General features: G+C 46.7%; 2 long non-coding RNA genes across 2 annotated transcripts in view; one reads left to right on the top strand and one right to left on the bottom strand.

Moving 5' to 3' along the window:
• Positions 1-23,699, top strand: part of LOC309855014 — a 57,044-nt gene that overhangs the window by 769 nt on the left and 32,576 nt on the right. The window lies entirely within an intron of this gene.
• On the bottom strand, positions 13,760-22,283 carry LOC309855015. Its single transcript, XR_014306565.1, has 3 exons — positions 21,959-22,283; positions 19,304-19,373; positions 13,760-13,818 (listed from the first exon to the last, which is right to left on the bottom strand). It is a non-coding gene; the product is annotated as an uncharacterized lncRNA (long non-coding RNA).

Below are 23,699 nucleotides of genomic sequence, written 5' to 3'. Positions count from 1 at the left end.
ACACATGATAAATAGGACTGACAGGATGTGTGAGGGACTCACCCCCTGGTTGGAAAGGACAGGAAGGAAATGACCCGTGAAATTCATTACTGTTTTGCATTGAGGGCTGAGAAATACAGGGTGCATTAGAGTTTGTAATTTACTGAGTAACGTTTAAGCTGAGACCAGAAGGCTGAGAAATAAAGGCGGATGTGGGAGGGTGTTCAGTTAGAGCAGGGAAGGAGTGTGAACTATTAGAGGAATTGAGAGAATGTCCTTGAAACTCGGGGCAGGTGGGGACTATAGGGTGGGAAAAACCAAGGTTTGGGGTGAAGACTTGGACTTTTTGTAGGTTCTTGGAGACTAATCATAGTGATTTATAACATGGGGTCCAGACCCAGGCTGATCCTAGCTCCGCTTCTTATGAGCCGTGTTACTAAACCATTGTATGTCTCAGTTTCCTGATGTGCGAAATGGGGATGATAATAATCCCACTTCATAGATGATTGTAAAAATGAAATGATATTTAACATTAATAAAACACTGAGAGCCATGTCTGACATGTAGTAGGTTTCAGTGGTGGTTGTCTCAAGAAATAAATAGGGACACCTGGTTGGCTCAGTGGGTTAAAGCCTCTGCCTTTGGCTCAGGTCATGATCCCAGGGTCCTGATACTGAGGCCTGCATCGGATACTCTGCAGGAGCCTACTTCACCTTCTCTCTCTGTCTGCCTCTCCACCTACTTGTGATCTCTCTCTGTCAGATAAATAAATAAAATCTAAAATATATATATAAAAAAAGAAATACATACATACATAAGTTTTGAAGACCTGGAGGCAGTCTGTGGTGACATTTGTGAACTTAAATGATTCCACTGAACTTCATTTCTTCTCCAGCTTTCAGGTGCTGTTGTCACATGTGTCACACTGTTGAATTAGAAACAATTTTTCTCATATTGACAGTTATTTGCCAAGAGAATCCGAAGTGCCATTGAAATGATGAGAGGGAAATAAAATGCTTTTCAATACCGTATCCTAGCTAGGTGTATGTAAAATCTGATAAATTGATTTATTTAATATTTGTTGGTAAAAGTTTGTGCAAACTTGCTCATTTAAAGTAAATAGACTATAGAGTAATTCAGACACAGAATAAGGACAGAAGTAGTATAGCTAGAGCTTGGCTTTTCTTGACTCTCTATGGGATAGTTTTTATAATTTCTCTTTTCTTTTCTCTCAGTTTCCAGTGCCTTCCTGTGTGGGCAGCCTAAACATTGTAGGGGAAGTTTGGGTTTGGAATTGCAGAGACTAAATAGTTGTATTCAACCCAAAGTGCAAACCAGCAAAGCTTGGGACTTTTTTTTTTTTTAAGATATTCATTTGTTTATTTGAGGGACAGAGTGAGAAACAGAACAGGAGCTGGGGAGAGGACTAGAGGGAGAAACCGAGTCTCTGCTGAGAGGGGAGCCTGATGCGGGGCTCATTCTAGGTACTCCAGGATCATGAGCTGAGCTAAAGGCAGGTGTTTGCCTCACTGAGCCACCCTGGCACCCAGCCTATGGGGCTTTTTTAAAGAAAAAACAGATCCTTGTGTCCTACTCTAGACTCACTGAGTCAGAGCTGTCTGCGATAGGCCCCAGGGTACAAGGACCAAGCATGTTTGCCATCTGGACGCATTTAATCAAAGCTTTTTTGGCACTGGTCTTTCCGTCATCTAAAAAAACATGCAGTGAGATTGGGAGACCCCATGAATTAATGTTTGATGACACTTAGCAGGGCTCTGTCCTTCAGGTTCTGGGATATCGTGATCTGCATGTTTGATGTAATGTGTTACACTCTTAGCTCTTGTCAGAAAGTTATGGATTGTTTTTTCTTTTGTGTATAAATTTTGTGTATTTAACAGACAGCAAGCCAGAGAGCATAAGCAGGGGGAACAGCAGAGGGAGAGGGAGAAGCAGGCTCCCCGATGAGCAGGGAGCCCAACAAGAGGCTGGATCCCAGGACCCTGAGATCAGGACCTGAGCTGATATCAAGAGTCAGACACTTAGCCAAACTGAGCCACCCAGGCACCCTTACAGGACCTGATGTCTTAGGAAAATAAATTGCAGGGGCTAAAGAAAGAGAAGGGAGAAAGTGAGGCCTGTAATTAAAAGAGGCTTGAGAGACCTGTTAACCAATCACAAGGTATGGGTCTTATTCTCACTCAGGATTTAACAAATGCATAGAGTCAAAATATTAATGAGATAATCAGATAAATTTGAACTCTAACCTGACATGTCATGACATTGAGAAATTATTTTGAAATGTTTAAAGAGTGATGATAGCTTTGTGGGTATATCTATGTGTGTGTCCAGCAAGGGCAGTTTTGCTCCCTAGGAGATGTTTGGCAACGTCTAGGACATATCCGGTGGTCAGAAGCAGGAGTGAGGAAGAGGCTACCCTCATGTCGTGTATGGAGACCAGGGGTGATGCTAAGCATCATACTATGCTCAGTACAGTGCCCTCAGCAAAGAATGATGGGACCCAAGATGTAGGGAATGCCAAGGTTGTGAAACCGTGTTCTGGAGACAAGTGTTGAAGTAGCTGTGGGTCAAATGATAGGATGAAGATATTTGCTTCAAAATGTTATGGGGGTTGTGGCGATGGGCCATGAGTTGAGAATTATTTAAGTTAGTGATGGGAGTTCCTTATACCATTCTCTCTACTTGGGTGTGTGTGTATTTGTATCTATCTGTATGTTTATATCGTTTGTGTGTGTGTGTGTGTAGTATGTGTATATATTATATACTATTGTAAATTTTCATAACAAAAGCTCACAAGCTTGCTACGGGCGATGTAGAGTCTGTTCACGTGGTTCCTGGTGCCAGCAGGTGGGGAGGCTGGACAAGCTGAGACGGTGGGTTCGCAGGAGCGGCAGCAGTGGCGTCCTTCCCGGGATCAGTCTGCAGTGGGATGTTGGTGGTGTCTGACTGTCTAGCTTCACTTTATGCCTGTTGCTTTTTTTGTTCATTTTTTGTCTTGTTCTTTGGGCTTCCTAATAGCCCTTCAATAAGTTCTTTTTCTGTTTAATTCAGTCATGATCAGTTTCTGTGAAGCAAGAATTCTGACTTACACAAGAAAAGGGTGAAGTTGATGTATAGGGAATATCTGATTTGACAGACTGTGAGAGGAGAGAGAGGAATGAGAAGAAATAGATATATAAAAATATATGTCATTTATATATCTAGCAACTAAAATTTACAGAGTGTATATAGTATGTATATATATGCATGCATATATATATATATATATATAAAATATTTGAGAGAAAGAGAATCTCATGGCTTCTGTTTTTCTTGTACTTAACCTCTATCCCTCTTGAGACCACAGTTTATTTTTTTATTTTTTTAACATATAATGTATTATTAGCCCCAGGGGTACAGGTCTGTGATCACCAGGTTTACACACTTCACAGCAGTCACCATAACACATACCCTCCCCAATGTCCATAACCCCACCACCTTCTCCCTACCCCCCTCCTCCCGCCACCCTCAGTTTGTTTTGTGAGATTAAGAGTCTCTTATGGTTTGTCTCCCTCCCGATCCCATCTTGTTTCATTTATTCCTTCCCTACCCCCCAAAACCCCCACATTGCATCTCTACTTCCTCATATCAAGATCATATGAGAGTTGTCTTTCTCTGATTGATTTATTTTGCAAAGCATAATACCCTTTAGTTCCATCCACATTGTCGCAAATGGCAAGATTTCATTTCTTTTGATGGCTACGTAGTATTCCATTGTATATATATACACCACACCTTCTTTGTCCATTCATCTGTTGACAGATATCTAGGTTCTTTCCATAGTTTGGCTACTGTGGATATTGCTGCTATAAACATTCAGGTGCACGTGCCCCTCCCGATCACTGCATTTGTATCCTTAAGGTAAATACCCGGTAGTGCAATTGCTGGGTCATAGGGTAGTTCTATTTTCAACTTTTTGAGGAACATCCATGCTGTTTTCCAGAGTGACTACACCAGCTTGCATTCCCACCAACAGTGTAGGAGGGTTCCCCTTTCTCTCCATCCTCGCCAGCATCTGTGATTTCCTGACTTGTAATTTTAGCCATTCTGACTGATGTGAGGTGGTATCTCATTATGCTTTTGATTTGTATTTCCCTTATGCCAAGTGATATGGAGCAGTTTTTCATGTGTCTGTTGGCAGACATGTCGTCTTTGCAGAAATGTCTGTTATTTTCTCTGCCTGTTTCTTGATTCGATTATTTGTTCTTTGGGAGTTCTTTGCTAAGCTCTTTATAGACTTTGTATACTAGCCCTTTACCTGATATGTCATTTGCAAATATCTTCTTCCATTCTGTCAGTTGTATTTTGGTTTTGTTGATTGTTTCCTTGGCTGTGCAAAAGCTTTTGATCTTGATGAAATCCCAATAGTTCATTTTTGCCCTTGCTTCCCTTACCTTTGGCGATGTTCCTAGGAAGAAGTTGCTGCAGCTGAGGTTGAAAAGGTTGCTGCCTGCATTTTCCTCAAGGATTTTGATGGATTCCTTTCTCACATTGAGGTCCTTCATCTATTTTGAGTCTATTTTTGTGTGTGGTGTAAGGAAATGGTCCAGTTTCATTTCCAGGAATAGTTCAAGGGTCTCCATGGGGGCATAGCCCATATGGAACTTGCTCGGGAGCTTTCTGGGATTTGGTGACCCTTCTCACTGATAATGGCACAGCTGAATTTCCCAGCAGGGATCATTAATCACAGCAGCCACTGATCCCAGGAAAGAGGGAGCTGAGCTCTTTCCGGGCATCCAGGACAAATATGGTTGATGCTCATGATCTTTGGTTTCAGTCCACTAGGGGGAGAAGGAGAAGCAAATCCCCCCTTTTCCATGGAGTAGGTCATGGTTAGATATAGACTATGGATTAGCTTCCAACTTCTCTTACCTCTAAAAGTCAGCCCTTCCTTCCTTCCAGCCTGTCTGCCCCTCAAATCATAACAAATGCTGACCTGCTGGGATATGTTTGATGGGGTTTAAAGGGTGGAAAGGCAAAGAGGGGAGCAAGGATATATCCCATATCTTCTCACATATTCACTGTATGTGAATCCCACGTTTTCACGAAGATTCATCACCACCCTATGTGATAGATACTGTCATTCCCATTCCCACTTTAATTTTAGGTGAAGAAACTAAAGGTGAGAAGGGGAAGAAGTAAAGTGCCCCTGACACACAGCTGCCAACAACTTCCTTGTGAGGAGTGTCATATACACAGGGAGAGGGGAGGGGTGGCCGGGCACAGCTTGAGAGACAGGCTGCCACACTGCCTCTGCCGGAAGCAAGCCTCCTTCACGGGAGGGAGAGCTACACAGACCGCTGCTTCTCAAATGTCAGAGTACCCATAGTCCCCCAGAGGCTGTGTGGCAATGCAGCTCTGACTCAGTGGATCTAAGTGGGTCCTAGGAAGCCACATTTTACAATTTTCAGGTGATGACAGATGCTGCTGGTTCACACTCGGAGTAACAAGGATGTTGTTGGTATACTGGAGGTAGCCGAGGGTTAAAAGCCACAGACCTGAGGTCAAAATCCATCTCTACCTCTTTTTCACTGTGGCTCCTTGAGTGTCCTCCAGACTGTTTCCCCACCTGTTTAAATGGAACCATGAAACAACTGCAGGAACCAACAGGAAGAATAGGATATGGTACCACAGACTCTCTTGGTAGCTGTGTGTCAGGGGCACTTGTTTTCATGGCCTTCAGCGGCACACAATACCCTCCCCTGCGTCTGGTCTCTTCTGCTGCTGCCACAGTTCCTGGACGTAGGACCTAGTGTCCTCATTTTAGTCACTTGTTCAAGCTCTGCAGTTTCTTGAGCCCTACGCTGGTGTGGACTCGGGAACAATGACACACAGACCGAGATGGTTCCTACTGTCATTGGGCTCAAAATCTGGCAGGGGTGACAGACGTGAAGCACATAATGGGATCAATGTTTCCCAAGGTGACACTTGTGCTAAGTCCTGTGCAGGGGAAATGGGCACCACTTACTGAGTGTCTCCACGTCTCATGTAGTCAGTCTCATTTTGTCCTCCCATCACCCTCGGGTGTAATGTTTTCTGAGTAACTAGATGGACTCACTCATCTCTGCTTTCCCACAGGAGGTCTGAACAAAGTGTTTCTATGTGCTGTGAGTAAGAGTGAAAGGACCGTTGGGAGGGCAAGAGGTGGGCAGGGGAGGAGGTGTGGGTCACGGAGTAGGGCCTGGACGGGAAGGGTGGAGTGGTCTTCTGCACTGCGTGCGGGCAAAGCTGGGACAGGGCTTGGATGCTGGTTCGGACTTCTGCCTGGGAGCTGGCCACATTGGAGGCCCAGGGAGGAAAGAAAAGGAATAGGGAATGTCTGCGCCTTTCTCCACTGAGGCTGGAGTATCAACCGGCCTTCTCTGACTAGTAAGACCGTTTCTCCATCTTACAGATGAAGGAGGAGAAAGTGGAGAGAAAGCACTGCCAGGAGCAGTCCACTGGCATCTATTGCATAAAGCAGAAGAAAGCACGGATTTTTTTGCCTTTCAGTATAGTGACCTGCAGCTACACTTGGCCCAGGGAAGATCAGCTGAGCCATTTGTGTGCTTCCAGGACTGGGTGACACACAGATAGATAGTCACGGAAGGGCAGGATTTCTCTTCTCCCTTGGCCCTTTGTTATCTGGGATCCTCTCCACCTCCTCCTTAAACTATTAGGAAGTCCCCAGGAGCAGGGTGGCAGGAGTCAGGTCTCAGAGGGGCTGCCGTGATCCTGTGCCCCAGACAACACTGAGAAAGTAACCCCAGGACATTGTGTCATGAGGACTGGGATGAGGATCCTGTCCATCTCCTTGGGCATGAACACTGTTCCATTCCCTGCTGTCTCCCCCACTGCTGTGCCAAATACGACTGAAAACACATCTGTGACCAACTGAGCCAGAGTTTCCGGGGGTGAGTCCCAGGCTGAGCCCTGCTAGGTGATAGGTGCACCTGTGGCCTGGGATGGGTGCTGCTCACTGTTGTCCCAGACCGGGGTGCCTGTCCCCCTTCTCTCCAGGGGACGTGCATTGGACCTCTGCTTCCTCACATTCTCCCCAGGGCTGCTGGTCCCCAGACCAGACACCTGCCAGTCCGAGGGTGACCAGCACTGCCTCCCAGGGTTTCCTTTGCCTGAGTCCTTCCCCGGGAGCTCCTGCATCTCCTGACACATACTCCATGTGTGCCTCTCCTCCCCCTTAAACTTGCACGTGTTTAGTCTCTGTCCCTGTGGGACCCATTGACTTAGAGCATGGATGGTAGCAGACCCATGGGAAACCTTTCTCTGGCCTAGGGTTGTGAGCGATGCTTTTGCCCCCTGCGGTGTGTCTTGCAGCTTTCTGCATTTCCCTGGTTTCTGTGTGGGCCACAGGAGGAAACAGCCGTGTCCTGTCTGGGGACTGACTGTGGTGTCCCAGTAGGAACAGGGGCCTTAGCCCCGAGATTGTGCCCAGAATTCCTAAGAGGTCCCTAGGATGACATCTCCTTTGTAATCCATTGGGTGTCTCAACATCCAATAAGGGAAATTCTATGTCAGAGAGAGGAAACAAAAACAAAACAAAACAAAACCCAAAACAAGTGCCCTTTGAAAATAGGTACAGACACAAAGGCACCTATTGAGGGATTCCACTTCCAGAAACCTCCAGAACACATGCAGGAACAGAAAGAGAAAGCAGCTTAGGGGTTGCGAGGGGCCAGGCTGGGGGAGCAATGGGCAGGAGGGCTTGGGCTCAGGGTCTCCTTTGGGGAAGGAGATATCCTGCAACAGTGTTCTGTGGTGTGGTGGCACAGCGTTGGGAATGCACTTCATGCTCATGAAGTGTTCAAGGGAAAAGAACTTTTATTTAAAATAAATAATACACAGCATACAGGAGATGGACGGCGACTAGAACGGTGACTCCATACAGGAGAGGAAAACACAAGGGGAGGGGATGAAACATTCCGGGGGGATGTCGGGGTCAGGGGATGGAACTGACAGTATTTTTATGGGGAGATCTCCCCGCAGAGCTGTGGGCTCTGGATGCAGGTCTGGGAGCCCCACAGGAGCAGGTTTAGGGGCAGGGGTTGGGCTAGAGGCGGGGACAGGGTCAGCAGTAGTGGCCAGTGCAGGCTCCAGAGCAGGAGCTGGGTCAGAGGCAGGAATAGGAGCACAGGCAAGGGCAGGGAAAGGAGCAGGAGCAACTGATAGGGACTGGGTCTGGGGCGGGAACAGGGGCCTAGGCAGGGGCAGGGGAAGGGATAGTGGTCCTGGCAGGGCCAGGAGAAGGGATGGTGGCAGTTGAAGGGGAAGAAGCAGTGGCAGGGGTTGGGTCTGGGGCAGGAACAGGGGCGCAGGCAGGGAAAGTGGAGGCTGTCCTGACAGGGGCAGGGGCAGGGGCAAGAACAGGGGTACGACCTGGGTCTGGGGCAGGTGCAGGGGCAGTGGCCTTGGCAGGGAAAGGAGAAAGGACAGGGGCAGACGCAGGGGCAGAGGAAGGGGCAGGAGCAGGAACTGGGGCAAGTGCAGGGGTGATGGCTGGTGCAGGGTCAAGGGCAGGAGCTGGGTCTGGGGTAGGAACAGGGGCACAGGCAGGGGAAAGGGGAGGTTGTCCTGGCATGGGCATGGGAAGGGGCAAGGGAAGGGGCAGGAACAGGGGTAGGACCTGGGTCTGGGGCAGGTGCAGGGGCAGTGGCTCTGTCAGAGAAAGGAGAAGGGATAGGGGCAGGGGAAGGGGCAGGGGCAGGAGCTGGGGCAAGTGCAGGGGTGATGGCCGGGGCAGGGTCAAGGGCAGGAGCTGGGTCTGGGGCAGGAACAGGGCACAGGGAGGGGTCGGGGAAGGGCTGAGACCAAGGGAGGATCTGGGTCAGGGGCCAGAACAGGAGCACTGGCAGGGGCAGGGGAAGTGGGAGTCGCTCTGGCAGGGGCAGGGGAAGGGGGAGAGGCAGAAGCAGGGGTGGGGGCAGGAGCAAGCTCTCCCTGGACAGCATCAGCATCTCCGTGGGCAGGCACCCGGGCACCTGTCGGCTCCCGGTCTCCTCCTGAAGTGATTCCAGACACCATCTCCCCCTCCGGAGTTGCTGAAGTTGGGAGTGGGTCTAGTTCCTCCACTGGAGTAGCTGTGAAAGAAGAGAAGGTCACCCGTGGGCCTGCCTCTCCCTGTGGCTTTGCAGAGACAGGGCACACAGCCCAGGGCCTCCCAGATAAGCCGCAGACACGAAGGAACCCTCACCAGGATGTCTCCCCGACTGCAGTCCACCCCCTGGGTGCTCTGAGCCAAGTCATGGCTCCTGGCCCCACATCAGCCTGCGGGGGCTTCTCCCTGTGGGGCCCAGCACCGACCCATCCCCACACAGCCACAGGCTCCCCATCCGAGACTTCTCACCCTCGGACTTGGCCTCTGTGGGCTCCGCGTCCAGGACCGCAGTCCAATGGAGTACCGTGGGCAGTGGTCTGGGAGGTACCGGAGGCCTTCCCAGGACCGGGGACTCGGGTCAGGGAAGAGTACGTGTCTTCCTGCCTCCTTCCTAGTTAATCCGTGGCCTGCCAAGGCAGAGATGGGGAGTGTGCAAGAGGCCTCAGAGCCCTGCCTGGCCATTCCCTCCATCCTCCTGCCCAGTGCCCCTGCTTCTCCCAGATCCCACGCAGACCTGTGCGTGCACAGCCCCGCACCTGGGTCAGTGACCCGTCCCTGCAGGGTCTCAGGATAAACCCTGGGCAGAAGGGTGCAGCCCCCACACCCCGTCCCACCTAACCAGCGTTAACCTGGGGTGTGAACATGACCTGCCCACCAGGCATCTGACCCCTCATCAGCCTGCTCCTGCTTGGGGAGCTCCACCCCCAATGAGCTCTCTTTACACACACACACACACACACACACACACACACGGAGGAGACCTAGGCCTACACGAGTCGATCAGAAGGTGTGGGGCTGTCTGACTCTGAGCCTCCTGGTGTCACCTTTTGATTCTTTTTGCCAAAGGGCCGGAGGCGTCAGGGAAGCCTGACACGACCTGCCCAGTGAGGGGATGTGTTTGGTGGGCGGGCTCTCCTCTGCCTGCATCCTTGCGCTTCGGTAGGCAGCACAAGAACATGTTGCTTCCTTCAGGATCTGCACAGAAATGAGCTGGGCAGGGGGGTTTTCTGGGAATGTGGGTGCCTGGATATGTGGGTTCCAATTCTGTTGGGCTCTGTCGTCAGGGAAGTGAGGTCACCACTGTCTGGGGGCTCCTTAACTGACTTCCTCTTCCCACAGAGCTCCCTGAGGGCGCCCTCCCCCAGCTGCTCAAGGCTCACCCTTTACCCCATGCCCTGTCCATACAGTGACCCCCAGACAGCCTCCCCACAGCTCCTGGGAGGCCTGGGTGCAGCTGTTGTCCCTGCTGGGAGGGCACAGAGCTGGGTTCAGACCGGGCTCCTGCTCCTGACCAGGACTGTGAGCCCGGACACACCCAGTGGCTCTCAGGGCCTCCCCAGTCTCCCCGTCTGCACATTGGAGGTGTTCTGGCTTCTCCTTCTAGGGATGCCTTTAGGGGTAGGACCTCTGCATACGTTCCATACCCGCTCTCCCAGGAGGCTGGTGCACACACTTGGCTCAGGGTCAGGGTTAGGTTTAGGGTCAGGGTCAGGTACAGGATCAGGGTCAGTGTTAGGGTCAGAGTTATGGTCAGGGTAGGGTTAGGGTTAGGGTCAGGGTCCAGGTCAGGGTTAGGAGTTAGTGTTAGGTTTAGGATTAGGGTTAGGATTAGGGTTAGGGTTCAGGTTTAGGATTTGAGGTTAGGGTTTGGGTTCGCGTTCCGTTTCCAGGTTAGGGTTATGGGTTAGGGTTCAGGTGTCATTGTACTGTTACATAATTCTTATTTCTTCTGGTGTTGGGAATATTTACGATCTAGTCTCTCGGAAAGTTTAATGTTTCTGATATCATTGTTGTCTGTAATCACCGTACTGTGTATTAGGTCTTGGGACTTATTTATCCGTCAGCTACACTATGTGCCTTTGACAACACCTCTCCCATTTCTCCACCCCAAGCCCTGGTAACTACCACTTTACTCTGTTTTTACAAGTTTGGTTTTTTTTTTTTTTTTTAGATGCCACATAGAGGGGTACCCTTCGGGTCATCTGGTTGGCTCAGTTGGTTAAGGTCTAACTTTTGATTTTGGCTTTGGCCATGATATCAGGATTATGAGATCAACCCCTGCATTGGGCTCCAAGCTCAGCATGGAATCTACTTGAGATTTTGTCTCCCTCTCCCTGTGCCCTTCCCCGACTTGCACATGTGCACTAGCTCTCTCTCTCTTTCTCTCTCTGTCTCTGTCTCTAAATAAGTAAATAGTCTTAAAAAAAAAAAAAAAACAGGTACTGCATGTTATTTGTCTTTCTCTGTTTGACTTATCTTAGCACAATGTCCTTAAGATCTGTCCTTGTTGTTGTAAGTGGCGGGATTTCCCTGGCAGGATCATAGTCCATTGTAGCTATCTACTACATCTTTATTCACGCATCCATTGAGGGACACTTCGTTGGTTTCCATACCTTGGCTCTTATGAACGATGCTGCCACAACCAAGGGAGTACATATGTCTGTCTGGTCTTTCACTGAGTACTTAGTACCATAAGGACAGTTTTACACACTGTACTTGGATTAAGTCACTCGATTTCCCAAGCATGACAGCAGGAGCCAGTATGATCATCCCCCCAGAGCATGAGGCCAAGAGCAGCGCAGTGGTGCGCACAGTCACACAGCTAGCGAGCAGGAGAGCAGCGCTGCAAAACCAGTGGTCCAAGTCCAGAGCCAATCTCCTGAGCACTGCTCTGTCCTGCCCCTTCCCAGCTCCTCCAGAGCCTGTGGTCTAGGCTGGGGTGGCAGTTTGGGTGGCCAGGCTGAGTGGTGAGGAGTGTGAGGAGCCATAGTGAAGGGGAACTGTCTAAATCCTTTTCTCAGAATCACCAAGTCTAAGCAAGATCTTGAGACATCACTAGGCTGAATCTTGTCTCCCCAGATTCCACTTGCTTAGCCTCCACCCATGATGGTACCATCCAGACAGCCGAGCCATGAAGGCAGGGCTTGTGGTCACCTCCAGATCATCAGTTTATCTCCATTAGGCTTCCTGTGTCTTCCAGGAACACTCCAGCAAAAGGTCATGAGGGTGGAGGGTGCCTGTGTGGCTCAGTGGGTTAAGCCTCTGCCTTCCACTCAGGTTGTGATCTCAGGGACCTGGGATCGAGCCCTACATTGGGCTCTCTGCTCATCAAAGAGCCTGCTTTCCCCTCTCTCTGCCTGCCTCTCTATCTACTAGTGATCCCTCTGTCAAATGAATACAATTAAAAATAAAAAAGATCATGAGGGTGGAGCCTTTATGAATGGGATTAGTGCCCTTAGAAAAGAGAGCCCAGAGATCTACCTAGCCCCTTCGACCCTGTGAGACTTAAGGAAAATTCTGTGCCTTAGAAGATGGCCCTCACTCAACCATACCGGCCCCCTGATCTTGGACATCTGGTCTTCCGAACTGTGAGAAGTAGATTTCTGTTGTTTCTAAGTCACCAAGTCTGTGGTATTTTGTTATAACAGCTCAAATGGACTAAGACGCCCTCCTAAGCAGTTTGTACATCTTATAATACTTATTTGTTTGAGAGAGAGTGAGAGAACACGTGCAGGGTGGTAGGGTCCGAGGCAGAGAGAGAAGCAGGCTCCCCCTGAGCAGGGAGCCCCTGCAGGGCTCAATCCCAGGACCCTGGGATCATGACCTGAGCTGAAGGCAGACACTTAACTGACTGAGTCATACAGATGCCCCGGTAGTGCCTACTTAGTGTACACATAGTTATTGGGGATGTCTGACATCCCAGCTAGACCATAGCCCTCCTAAGCGCAGCAGCCTTGTCTGGGTGACGCACTGCCATCTCTCTCTCTCTCATGCCCAGTGCCTGCCAGAGAGTAGATATTGAATAAATACGTAGTGAGTGGATGTTGAAGGCGAGGCTCAGTTATTTCAAAACCTCTTGATTTCTAAAACCCTCTGGGAAGAGTTGGGAAAGAATTCAAACAACCTCCCTCAGAGAAGGACAGATTGTGGAAAGCCGTGCAGACAAGCCACTGAGATCACTGGTTTGGGGAGTTTTTCCTTCCACCTGCGAATTCTGGGGGATGGGTGCTTTTCCCTAAGGGGGTCACGTTTGAGACCACTCAGTCCCACTGGAAGCCCACTGTCACCTCTTCCTCTACTCTGGCCCTGATGGCAAGCTCTCTAGGCTCAGGCAGCCGTTAATTTAAGGTAACAATTAAGTGCCACTAAACTGATCTTTGAATACCATCAAGGAGTCAACAGGAGAGCTTTCCTCTGCCAAACAGAATGAATCCCCAAAGCTGGACGAATGTTCTGAGCTTGACCCAATGAGAGTGGAGCTCAAAATCAAGCATGAGCCTACCCACAGCCTTTGGAAGTGATGAAGTCCATGAGCTCAAAGGGTCTGTGGGGTACCTCACCTGTGTTTCTTGTCCCTGAAGCTCTTGGAAGTCTCCTGTGGTCCCAGTGATGCCATCAAATCCTTGAGACAAAAATTCACCTGAGCCCATTTAAACATCAAAGTGGCTTTATTTAACAATTCCTGAGTCAGGCAGCATCCCCTCTAGCAAGTAGAAAGGAGCTCGGCTGAGCTGTGGGAAAGGGAAGGTTTTTAAAGGTGGAAACGGGGTGGAAAAACGAAATGATTACCAAAGAATGACTTGTCTCAGAGGAGGTCACCTTCTTAAGCAGAACGGAAGGAGTCAAATGGGTGAATCATCTCATTAGTGTTGACCTTCTAATTTCATGGTGACTGGTTCAAGTTTGCATTCCTGGGGGGTTGAAATGGTGGTTAGGTTAGGTGTTCAATCTTGGTTTGCTGATGCTGGGGTTTAGTACAAGTGACCCTCTTTGGGGCATGCTATCTCTTTTTATTTTTTATTTATTTATTTTTAAAGATTTTATTTATTTATTTGACAGACAGAGATCACAGTAGGCAGAGAGGCAGGCAGAGAGAGAGGGAGAGAAGCAGGCTCCCTGCTGAGCAGAGAGCCCGATATGGGGCTCGATCCCATAACCCTGAAATCATGGCCTGAGCTGAAGGCAGAGGCTTTAACCCACTGAGCCACCCAGGCACCCTGCTATCTCTTTTTAAACATAGCATACAAGTCTTTCACATCCTTGGTTAAGTTTATTCCTAAATATTTTATTCTTTTGGATTTTATAAGTGGAATTGTCTCTGAATTTCTTCTTCAGGTTGTTCACTTCTAGTGCAAAGGAATGAAAGTGATTTCTGTGTGTTGATTTTGTATCCTACAACTTGGCCAAATTTATTAAGCTTAATATGTTAATTTGTGTGTGTGTGTGTGTGTGTGTGTGTGTGTGTGTGTGTGTGTGTGTGTTGGAATCTTTAGGGCATTCTACACAAAAGATTATTTCACATGCAAGCAGGAATTATTTTTCTTCTTCCTTTCCAATCTGGATGCCATTTATTTCTTTTTCCTGCCTAATAGGTCTGGCTAGAATTTCCAATCCTGTGTTGAGTAGAGGTGGTAAAAGTGGGGATCTTTGTCTTGTTTCTGATCTTAGGGAAAAAGCATTTTGACTTTTATCACTGAGTATTATGTTAATCATCACTTTCTCAAAGATGGCCTTTATCCTGTTGAGGTGACCAGTAGATTTTGTATTGCTATGACCATCTCTAAGGTTGCGTTGGACATAGAGACTTATAGCTAGTTCTGCTTGAATATTTTGTTTTCACTGGCATAAAAAAAAATTCCTAGAAGATGAGGCATGTCCATCCATGGTATGTGGCATAATTTTAGGGGGTGCATTGTAGTAGGATTTAAAGAACACCAAGTCCCCCTCTTCCATGGGCAGGATTTTATTTCTCACACAAAATTCTTTTCCAGTTCTTCTGATGATTTGATAACATCAACGGCATCTAAGTCTGGGCTACTGCATTTTTAACACTTCTCTAACACTAAGTGATTTTTTTCCTCTTTTTTTTTTTTTTTAATTTCTTTTCAGCATAACAGTATTCATTGTTTTTGCACCACACCCAGTGCTCCATGCAATCTGTGCCCTCTCTAATACCCACCACCTGGGTTCCCCCAACCTCCCACCCCCCACCCCTTCAAAACCCTCAGATTGTTTTTCAGAGTCCATAGTCTCTCATGGTTCACCTCCCCTTCCAATTTCCTTCAACTCCCTTCTCCTCTCCATCTCCCCTTGTCCTCCATGCTATTTGTTATGCTCCACAAATAAGTGAAACCGTATGATAATTGGCTCTCTCTGCTTGACTTATTTCACTCAGCATAATCTCTTCGAGTCCCATCCATGTTGCTACAAAAGTTGGGTATTCATCCTTTCTGATGGAGGCATAATACTCCATAGTGTATATGGACCACATCTTCCTTATCCATTTGTCCGTTGAAGGGCATCTTCACACAGTTCTTTCCACAGTTTGGTGACCGTGGCCATTGCTGCTATAAACATTGGGGTACAGATGGCCCTTCTTTTCACTACATCTTTATCTTTGGGGTAAATATCCTGGAGTGCAATGGCAGGGTCATAGGGAAGCTCTATTTTTAATTTCTTGAGGAATCTCCACACTGTTCTCCAAAGTGGCTGCACCAACTTGCATTCCCACCAACAGTGTAAGAGGATTGCCCTTTCTCCACATCCTCTCCAACACATGTTTCCTGTCTTGCTAATTTTGGCCATTGTAAGTGGTGTAAGGTGGTATCTCAATGTGGTTTTAATTTGAATCTCCCTGATGGCTAATGATGATGACCATTTTTTCATGTGTCTGATAGCCATTTGTTTGTCTTCATTGGAGAAGTGTCTGTTCATATCTTCTGCCCATTTTTAAATATGATTGTCTGTTTTGTGTGTGTTGAGTTTGAGAAGTTCTTTATAGATCCTGGATATTAACCTTTTGTCTGTACTGTCATTTGCAAATATCTTCCCCCCTTCCAAGGGTTGCCTCTTTGGTTGACTGTTTCCTTTGCTGTGCAGAAGCTTTTGATCTTGATGAAGTCCCAGAAGTTGATCTTTGCTTTTGTTTCCTTTGCCTTTGGAGACATATCTTGAAAGAAGTTGCTGTGGCTGATATCGAAGAGGTTACTGCCTATGTTCTCCTCTAGGATTCTGATGGATTCTTGTCTCACGTTGAGGTCTTTTATCCATTTTGAGTTTATCTTTGTGTACGGTGTAAGAGAATGGTTGAGTTTCATTCTGCTACATATAGCTTTCCAGTTTTCCCAGCACCATTTATTGAAGAGACTGTCTTTTTTCCACTGTACATTTTTTTCCTCTTTTGTCAAAGATTATTTGACCATAGAATTTTGAGGGTCCATATCTGGCTCTCTAGTCTGTTCCACTGGTCATGTGTCTGTTTTTATGCCAATACCATGCTGTCTTGGTGATCACAGCTTTAGAATAAAGCTTGAAATCAGGTAACATGATGCCCCCAGTTTTATTTTTGTTTTTCAACATTTCCTTACCGATTCGGGGTCTCTTCTGGTTCCATACAAATTTTTGGATTATTTGCTCCAGCTCTTTGAAAAATACCAGTGGAATTTTGATCAGAATGGCATTAAAAGTACAGATCGCTCTAGGCAGTATAGCCATTTTAACAATATTTATTCCTCCGATCCAAGATCATGGAATGGTCTTCCATCTTTTTGTGTCTTCTTCAATTTCTTTCATGAGTGTTCTGTAGTTCCTCAAGTACATTTCTTTTACCTCTTTGGTTAGGTTTATTCCCAGGTATCTTATGGTTCTTGGTGCTATAGTAAATGGAATCGATTCTCTAATTTCCCTTTCTGTATTTTCATTGTTAGTGTATAAGAAAGCCACTGATTTCTGTACATTGACTTGGTATCCTGCCACGTTGCTGAATTGCTGTATGAGTTCTAGTAGTTTGGGGGTGGAGTCTTTTGGGTTTTCCATATAAAGAATCATGTCATCTGCGAAGAGAGAGAGTTTGACTTCTTCATTGCCAATTTGGATACCTTTTATTTCTCTTTGTTGTCTGATTGCTGTTGCTAGGACTTCTAATACTATGTTGAACAAGAGTGGTGAGAGTGGGCATCCTTGTCGTGTTCCTGATCTCAACGGAAAGGCTACAAGCTTTTTCCCATTGAGGATGATATTTGCTGTGGGTCTTTCAAAGATAGATTTGATGAAGTTCAGGAATGTTCCCTCTATCCCTATACTTTGAAGCGTTTTAATCAGGAACGGATGCTGCATTTTGTTAAATGCTTTTTCTGCATCAATTGAGAGGACCATGTGGTTCTTCTCTCTTCTCTTATTAATTTGTTCTAACACATTGATTGATTTGCGAATGTTGAAACATCCTTGTAGCCCAGGAATGAATCCCACCTGGTCATGGTGGATAATCTTTTTAATGTGCTGTTTGATCCTGTTGGCTAGGATCTTGTTGAGAAGCTTAGCATCCATATTAATCAGTGATATTGGTCTGAAATTCTCCTTTTTGGTAGGGTCTTTGCCTGGTTTGGGGATCAGGGTAATGCTGGCTTCATAGAGTCTGGAAGTTTTCCTTCTGCTTCAATTTTTTGAAACAGCTTCAGGAGAATAGTTGTTATTTCTTCTTTGAAAGTTTGGTGGAATTCCCCAGGGAATCCATCAGGTCCTGGGCTCTTGTGTTTTGGGAGGTTTTTGATCACTGCTTCAATCTTGTTACTAGACATCGGTCTATGCAGGTTGTCAATTTCTTCGTGGTTTAATTTGGGGAGTTTATAGTTTTCCAGGAATGCATCCATTTCATCTAGGATGCTTAGCTTATTGGCATATAACTGTTGATAATAACTTCTGATGATTGTTTCTACTTCCTTGGTGTCAGTTGTGATCTCTCCCTTTTCACTCATAATATTATGAATTTTGTGGCCAATGGTTTATTGATCTTATTGATTCTTTCAAAAAAACAGCTTCTAGTTTCATTAATATGCTCTACTATATCTCTGGTTTCTACCTCATTGATCTCAGCTCTAATCTTAATTATTTCCCTTCTCATGTGTCGAGTTGGTTTGATTTGTTGTTGATTCTCCAGTTCTTTAAGGTGTAGAGACAGCTGCTGTGTTCTGGATTTTTCAATTTTTTTGAGGGAGGCTTAGATGGCTATGTATTTCCCCCTTAGGACCGCCTTTGCTGTATCCCATCGGTTTTGGATCAAAGTGTCTTCATTCTCATTGGTTTCCATGAATTGTTTAAGTTCTTCTTTGATCTTCTGGTTGATCCAAGCATTCTTAAGCAAGGTGGTCTTTAGCTTCCAGGTGTTTGAGTTCCTTCTGAACTTTTACTTGTGATTTAGCTCCAGTTTCAAAGCATTGTGATCTGAGAATGTGCAGGGAATAATCTCATTCTTTTGGTATTGGTTGAGTCCTGATTTGTGACCCAGAATGTGGTCTATTCTTGAAAATGTTCCATGTGCACTTGAGAAGAATGAGTATTCTGTTGTTTTAGGGTGGAATGTTCTGTATATATCTATGAGGTCCATCTGGCCCAATGTGTCATTCAGTGCTCTTGTTTCTTTCTTTTTTTTTTTTTTTTTTAAGTGCTCTTGTTTCTTTATTGATTTTCTGCTTCGATGATCTGTCTGTTTCTGAGAGAGGCATGCTAAGATCTCCTACTATTAATGTGTTCATATCAATATGACTCTTTATCTTGATTAACAGATTTTTAATTTGGAGTGACCTCGTTTAATTTGTGTTTTCAGAGCATTCCAGAGGAGAGGTTGGAGGAGGAGCCAGTAGAGACAGAGTGACTCTAGAAGATTAGGATCTTCTCTAAGGGATCAGGGCATGCAGTGCAGAGGGTTTGAGGCAGGATGTGATAGGGTCTGGGTCCTTAAGGAAGTTGCAGCCCACTGGGGAATAAGAGGTCTGCACAGGAGGGAAAATGACATAGAACAGTGCCCAAACTCAGATGCCTGGAGCATCCAGCCTGGAACCGCTGGTCACTCAGGTATACAGTGCCAGGTCCCAAATGCACAGAGCAGTGTATTCAGATCAGATGGGATCAGAGCAATAGATTCTCTCAGTTCTGCCTTGGTCACTAGAACTCAGGAGTTAGCTTCCTCAAGCCCTGCTTTATTATGGCTGCTCTCTCTTCCCAAGGGGTCTATTTGTGTGTTGGAACAAGGGACCAATATCTTAGTCACCGAACCAGGAGAGAAACCTTATTTTTGTCTGTGAGATGCTACCTGCCTCCAGCCTTCAAAAAACAGTGCAGCATTTTTCGTCACCAGGCAGATATGATTTCAAGTACACTGTACAACCTTGAGAAGCTCACCTCATTTCTGTGTCCTTGGTTTCCTTATATAGACAATGGGGGTTATTATGCTGTCTTCTTCCTAGAGTTGCTGTAAAGATAAGATAGTGCATGTGCACACGTTATCTCAGAACATAGCATGAAGTACAAAACGAACATCAAGCATTGTTTCTTGCCTTGTCATTTGTGGCCTTATTCCCAGGTAGGATAGTTTGGTTCCCATCCTGATATAAGTCGTGAGAGCCATTTTGTTTTCGATACAGATGGCAGTGACTACAAGAGTATCTGATATATGACTAAACAGACTTGAACTGTCCTCAGTGGTCTGGAACCTCTGATTTCCAGGAATGGTTCAAGGGTCCCCATGGGGGCATAGACCACATGGAACTTACTCAGGAGCTTTCTTGGACTGGGTGACCCTTCTCACTGATAATGGCACAGCTGAATTTCCCAGCAGGGATCATTAATCACAGCAGCCACTGATCCCACAAAAGAGGGAGCTGAGCTCTTTCCAGGCATCCAGGACAAATATGGTTCCTGCTCATGATCTTTGGTTTCAGTCCACTAGGGGGAGAAGGAGAAGCAAATCCCCCCTTTTCCATGGAGTGGGTCATGGGTAGATATAGACCATGGATTAGCTTCCTACTTCCCTTACCTCAAAACCTCAACCCTTGCTTCCTTCCACCCTCTCTGCCCCCTCAAATCATAACAAATGCTGACCTGCTGGGATAGGTTTGATGGGGTTTAAAGGGCGGAAAGGCAAAAAGGGGAGCAAGGATATATCCCATATCTTCTCACATATTCACCGTATGTGAATTCCAGTTTTCCCATAGATTCATCACCACCCTATGTGGTAGATACTGTCATTCCCATTCCCACTTTAATTTTAAGCGAATAAACTAAAGGTGAGAAAGGGGAAAAAGTAAAGTGCCCCTGACACACAGCTTCCAAGAGTCTGTGGTACCATATCCTATTCTTCCTGTGGGCTCTTGCAGTTGTTTCATGATTCCATTTAAACAGTTGGGGAAACAGGCTCAAGGATACTCATGGAGCCACAGTGAAAAAGAGGCAGAGATGGATTTGGACCTCAGGTCTGTAGTCTTTAACCCTTGGCTACCTCCTGTATACAAACACCATCCTTGTCATTCAGAGCGTGATCTTTGAACGAGCAGCATCTGTCATCATCACCTGAAAATTGTAAAACATGGCTTCCTAGGACCCACTTATATCCACTGAATCAGAGCTGCATTGCCACACAACATCCAGGGAATCATGGGAACTCTGACGTTTGAGAAGCAGTGGTCTGCGTAGTTCATCCCAGCCATGAAGGACACTCACTAAGGGCAGAGGCTGTGTGGGCAGCCCGTCTCTGAAGCTGGCCCCAGCCATCCCTCCCCACTCCCTGTGTACATGACACTCCTCACACCATGGGGCAGAACTTGTGTCCCCTGAATCTGTACTGTTCCGTGACTGGCTTTAGCCACTAGAAGGCACTGGAAATGGTGTCCTGGGATTTCTGAGCAGTTTCCACTTTTTGCCTCTCAGAACCTAGATGCCATGCTGTGAGAAGCTCAGGCTGCATGGAGAAGACACGTGGGTGAGACGTGAGGCACTAAACTTCCATAAACCCAGTGAGGAAGAAGATCCCTAGTCAAAGAGGGGAGTAAAGAGCTATAGTTTTGATCTTCAGGCTGACCATTCTAATACTTTGAGTCCCCAAGGAAGGTGTGCTTTAAATGTGTCCAGTCAGGGAAGATCAGACTTTGTATCAGTGGGCCTCAGTGTGAGAGAACACTATGTAGTAATGGAAAGAACTGAGTGGGCATCCCATCGTTTCTGGCTGCCCTGGAGTATGGGCTATCTCGAGTGTATCTAACCTTAATTAATGGAGGCTATGGTTCCTGGAGTGGATCTGGCTGGGCTTAGAAACTAAGAGCAATTTTGGGGGGCACCTAGGTGGCTTGGTTGGTTATGAGACTGCTTTCAGGGCGCCTGGGTGGCTCAGTTGGTTGAGTGACTGCCTTCGGCTCAGGTCATGATCCCGGACTTCCAGGATGGGGTCCTGCATCGGGCTCCCAGCTCCTTGGGGAGTCTGCTTCTCTCTCTGACCTCTGTCATGCTCTCTCTCACTCATTCTCTCTCAAATAAATAAATAAATTTTATTTATTTTTTATTTTATTTAAAATTTAAAATAAAAAAATTTCTTAAAAAAAAAAGAGAGACTGCTTCCAGCTCAGGTCATGGACCTGGAGTCCCTGTCTGCAGTCTCATCGGACTCCCTGCTTAGCGGGAAGTCGGCTTCTCCCTCTGAACCTCCCCCCTCTCATGCTCTCTTTCTGTCTCTCTTCCTCTCTCTCTCAAATAAGTAATAAAAGTAAAAATCTTTAAAAAAAAAAAAAGAGCAATCTTGAACATTACATAATTCTGAAAGGCAAGCACCCTCTTACATTTCAACATACAACTAGTATCTCCCCTCAAGCATCATGTGATTAAAATAACTTGCAAAGCAAGTTTTGTATTTAAGGAAGACCTTTAAGTTTCAGCCGTGTTAGGAACTATCTGGTGACAAGTGAAAAAAAACCTCTTGATAGAAAGAAGTATTAGTGTGGAGGCTCCTAGCCCCACCCGTAAAGGGACTGTCTAGGACCCCTGTATGGAGCTAGTCAAGAATAGTACCAGTGGGTGTAGCACAAAGTCACAGAAGTGTCCCCGAGTGAGGCTGAAGCAGGATGAGGCCAGGCCATCTGTTCCTCTGAGATGGACGCGTCAGTCCATCTTCTCTTGATGCTGCTGAGATTTGATTCACCCAAGTCCTGCCACTCCCAGTGGCTGATCGTCACGTATCCTTTCAATATTACTTGGCTGTTGACAGGGAGAGAAAGTGCTGCTTGTGTGGAGTTAGAGGAACCAAACCCATATGATGAGGATTCTGTTCTGAAACCCTATTTATTGAACTTTTTGGCATTAAATATTAATCTTGAGAACTTGACTCATGTGAACGTGCAACTGAAGACAGACCTCTTGTTAGTAAAATCTGGGATTCCATTGGCAAAGCTGAGGTTGATCTGGGGACTGCAGTGTCAGTGTTGAGGTGACCCCTGGCTTATGGTGGGCCTCTAGAGGGGGCCGGTAAGATTGAGATATCCCCATGACAAAGCTCTTAGAAGCGGCAGGATCCCGGGCCAATGGAGGGAGTTTGTTGTGCCACCCAGCGTGTCCTTTAAGGAACTGCGCATGTGTCCTAGTCCCCCTCTTCCAGAAAACAAATAATGAACTCAATATAAGGGATGATGGATATGTAATGATGGAGAATAGTTCTGTGATTTTGGCAGAATAAAGAAGGTAATCCAGTCCCACTAGGGCGGAAATTGATTCATCTGGCTTTCTTTGGTTCTAGATAATTTTCTATTTGTAATATAGAGGTTACATTAAACAACCTTCAAGGCATTCCTGTCCTCCACTCTGCCTACTCCAACCCTCCCCTCGTCTCTTTGTCTTTCTCTGACATCCACAGGTATTTACTGAGTACCTGCTTTGTGTCACCTCCTGTGCTGAGGGCAAAGGATGAACTCTGCAGGTAGCCACTAGCCTCTTGGATCTCACAGCCCTGTGGTGGAGGGGAAGTAGATACAAATTAGTAGTCCTACGAATCGTTGCCAGTGTTTATTGAACAAGTTCTGCATCCCCCCTGCTATTCCAAATGCTTCCCATGAATGAACTCACTTAGCCCTCACAAGAATACTGCAACAAAGGGATCCTTAGTATTATTGTACAGATGAGGAAACCAAAGTAGGGAGAGGTTAAGGAACTTGCCTAGTGTCACACAGCTGGTAAACAGAGAGTCGGGAATTGGCATCAAGCAGTCTGGTTCTTGAATCCTCATTCTTCAACATGTGGCTATACAGCACGAGAAGGAGTGTAAGAGAAGAAATGCAAGGGTGCCAGGGGCTCCTGGAAGAGAGGCACTGTGTGTTGTGATGGAGGTGACGTTGCTGTGTTTAGAGAAGAGAAAGCCAGATGTTGTGTGTAAAGGATACAGTATCTTACAGAACGAGAAAAATCCCAAACAGGATACGTAGCTCCCAGGTTCTCACGAAGGCACCCAGCTACCAGTGACGCTGCCTGAGCAGAGACTGGATCCCCTCAGGTCTTCAGGGAAACTTTCTTTGGTCCTCATCATGGACATCCTGTTCCCTCTTCACATTTTGGAAGAAGCTGACTCTTTGGCTGCCTGCCCACCCAGGATGGCTCCCTGGCGACACCTAGCACATTCTTCTGTGTTGATAGTGGGGTGAGATGAACTGTAGGGCAGTTTCCCAGGACTGTCATTGCCCAAAGGACCAAGCCTCATCCTGCATGGAGATTCTTCTTGTAGCCCCTAATCCAGTCTTCCTGCCTGCTATGGAGGTTGGAAAAG

The sequence above is a fragment of the Mustela nivalis genome (genome assembly GCF_964662115.1).
Source record: "Mustela nivalis genome assembly, chromosome: 19".
NCBI classification, from domain to species: Eukaryota; Metazoa; Chordata; class Mammalia; order Carnivora; family Mustelidae; genus Mustela; species Mustela nivalis.
This window is presented reverse-complemented; position numbering and strand designations above follow the sequence as displayed.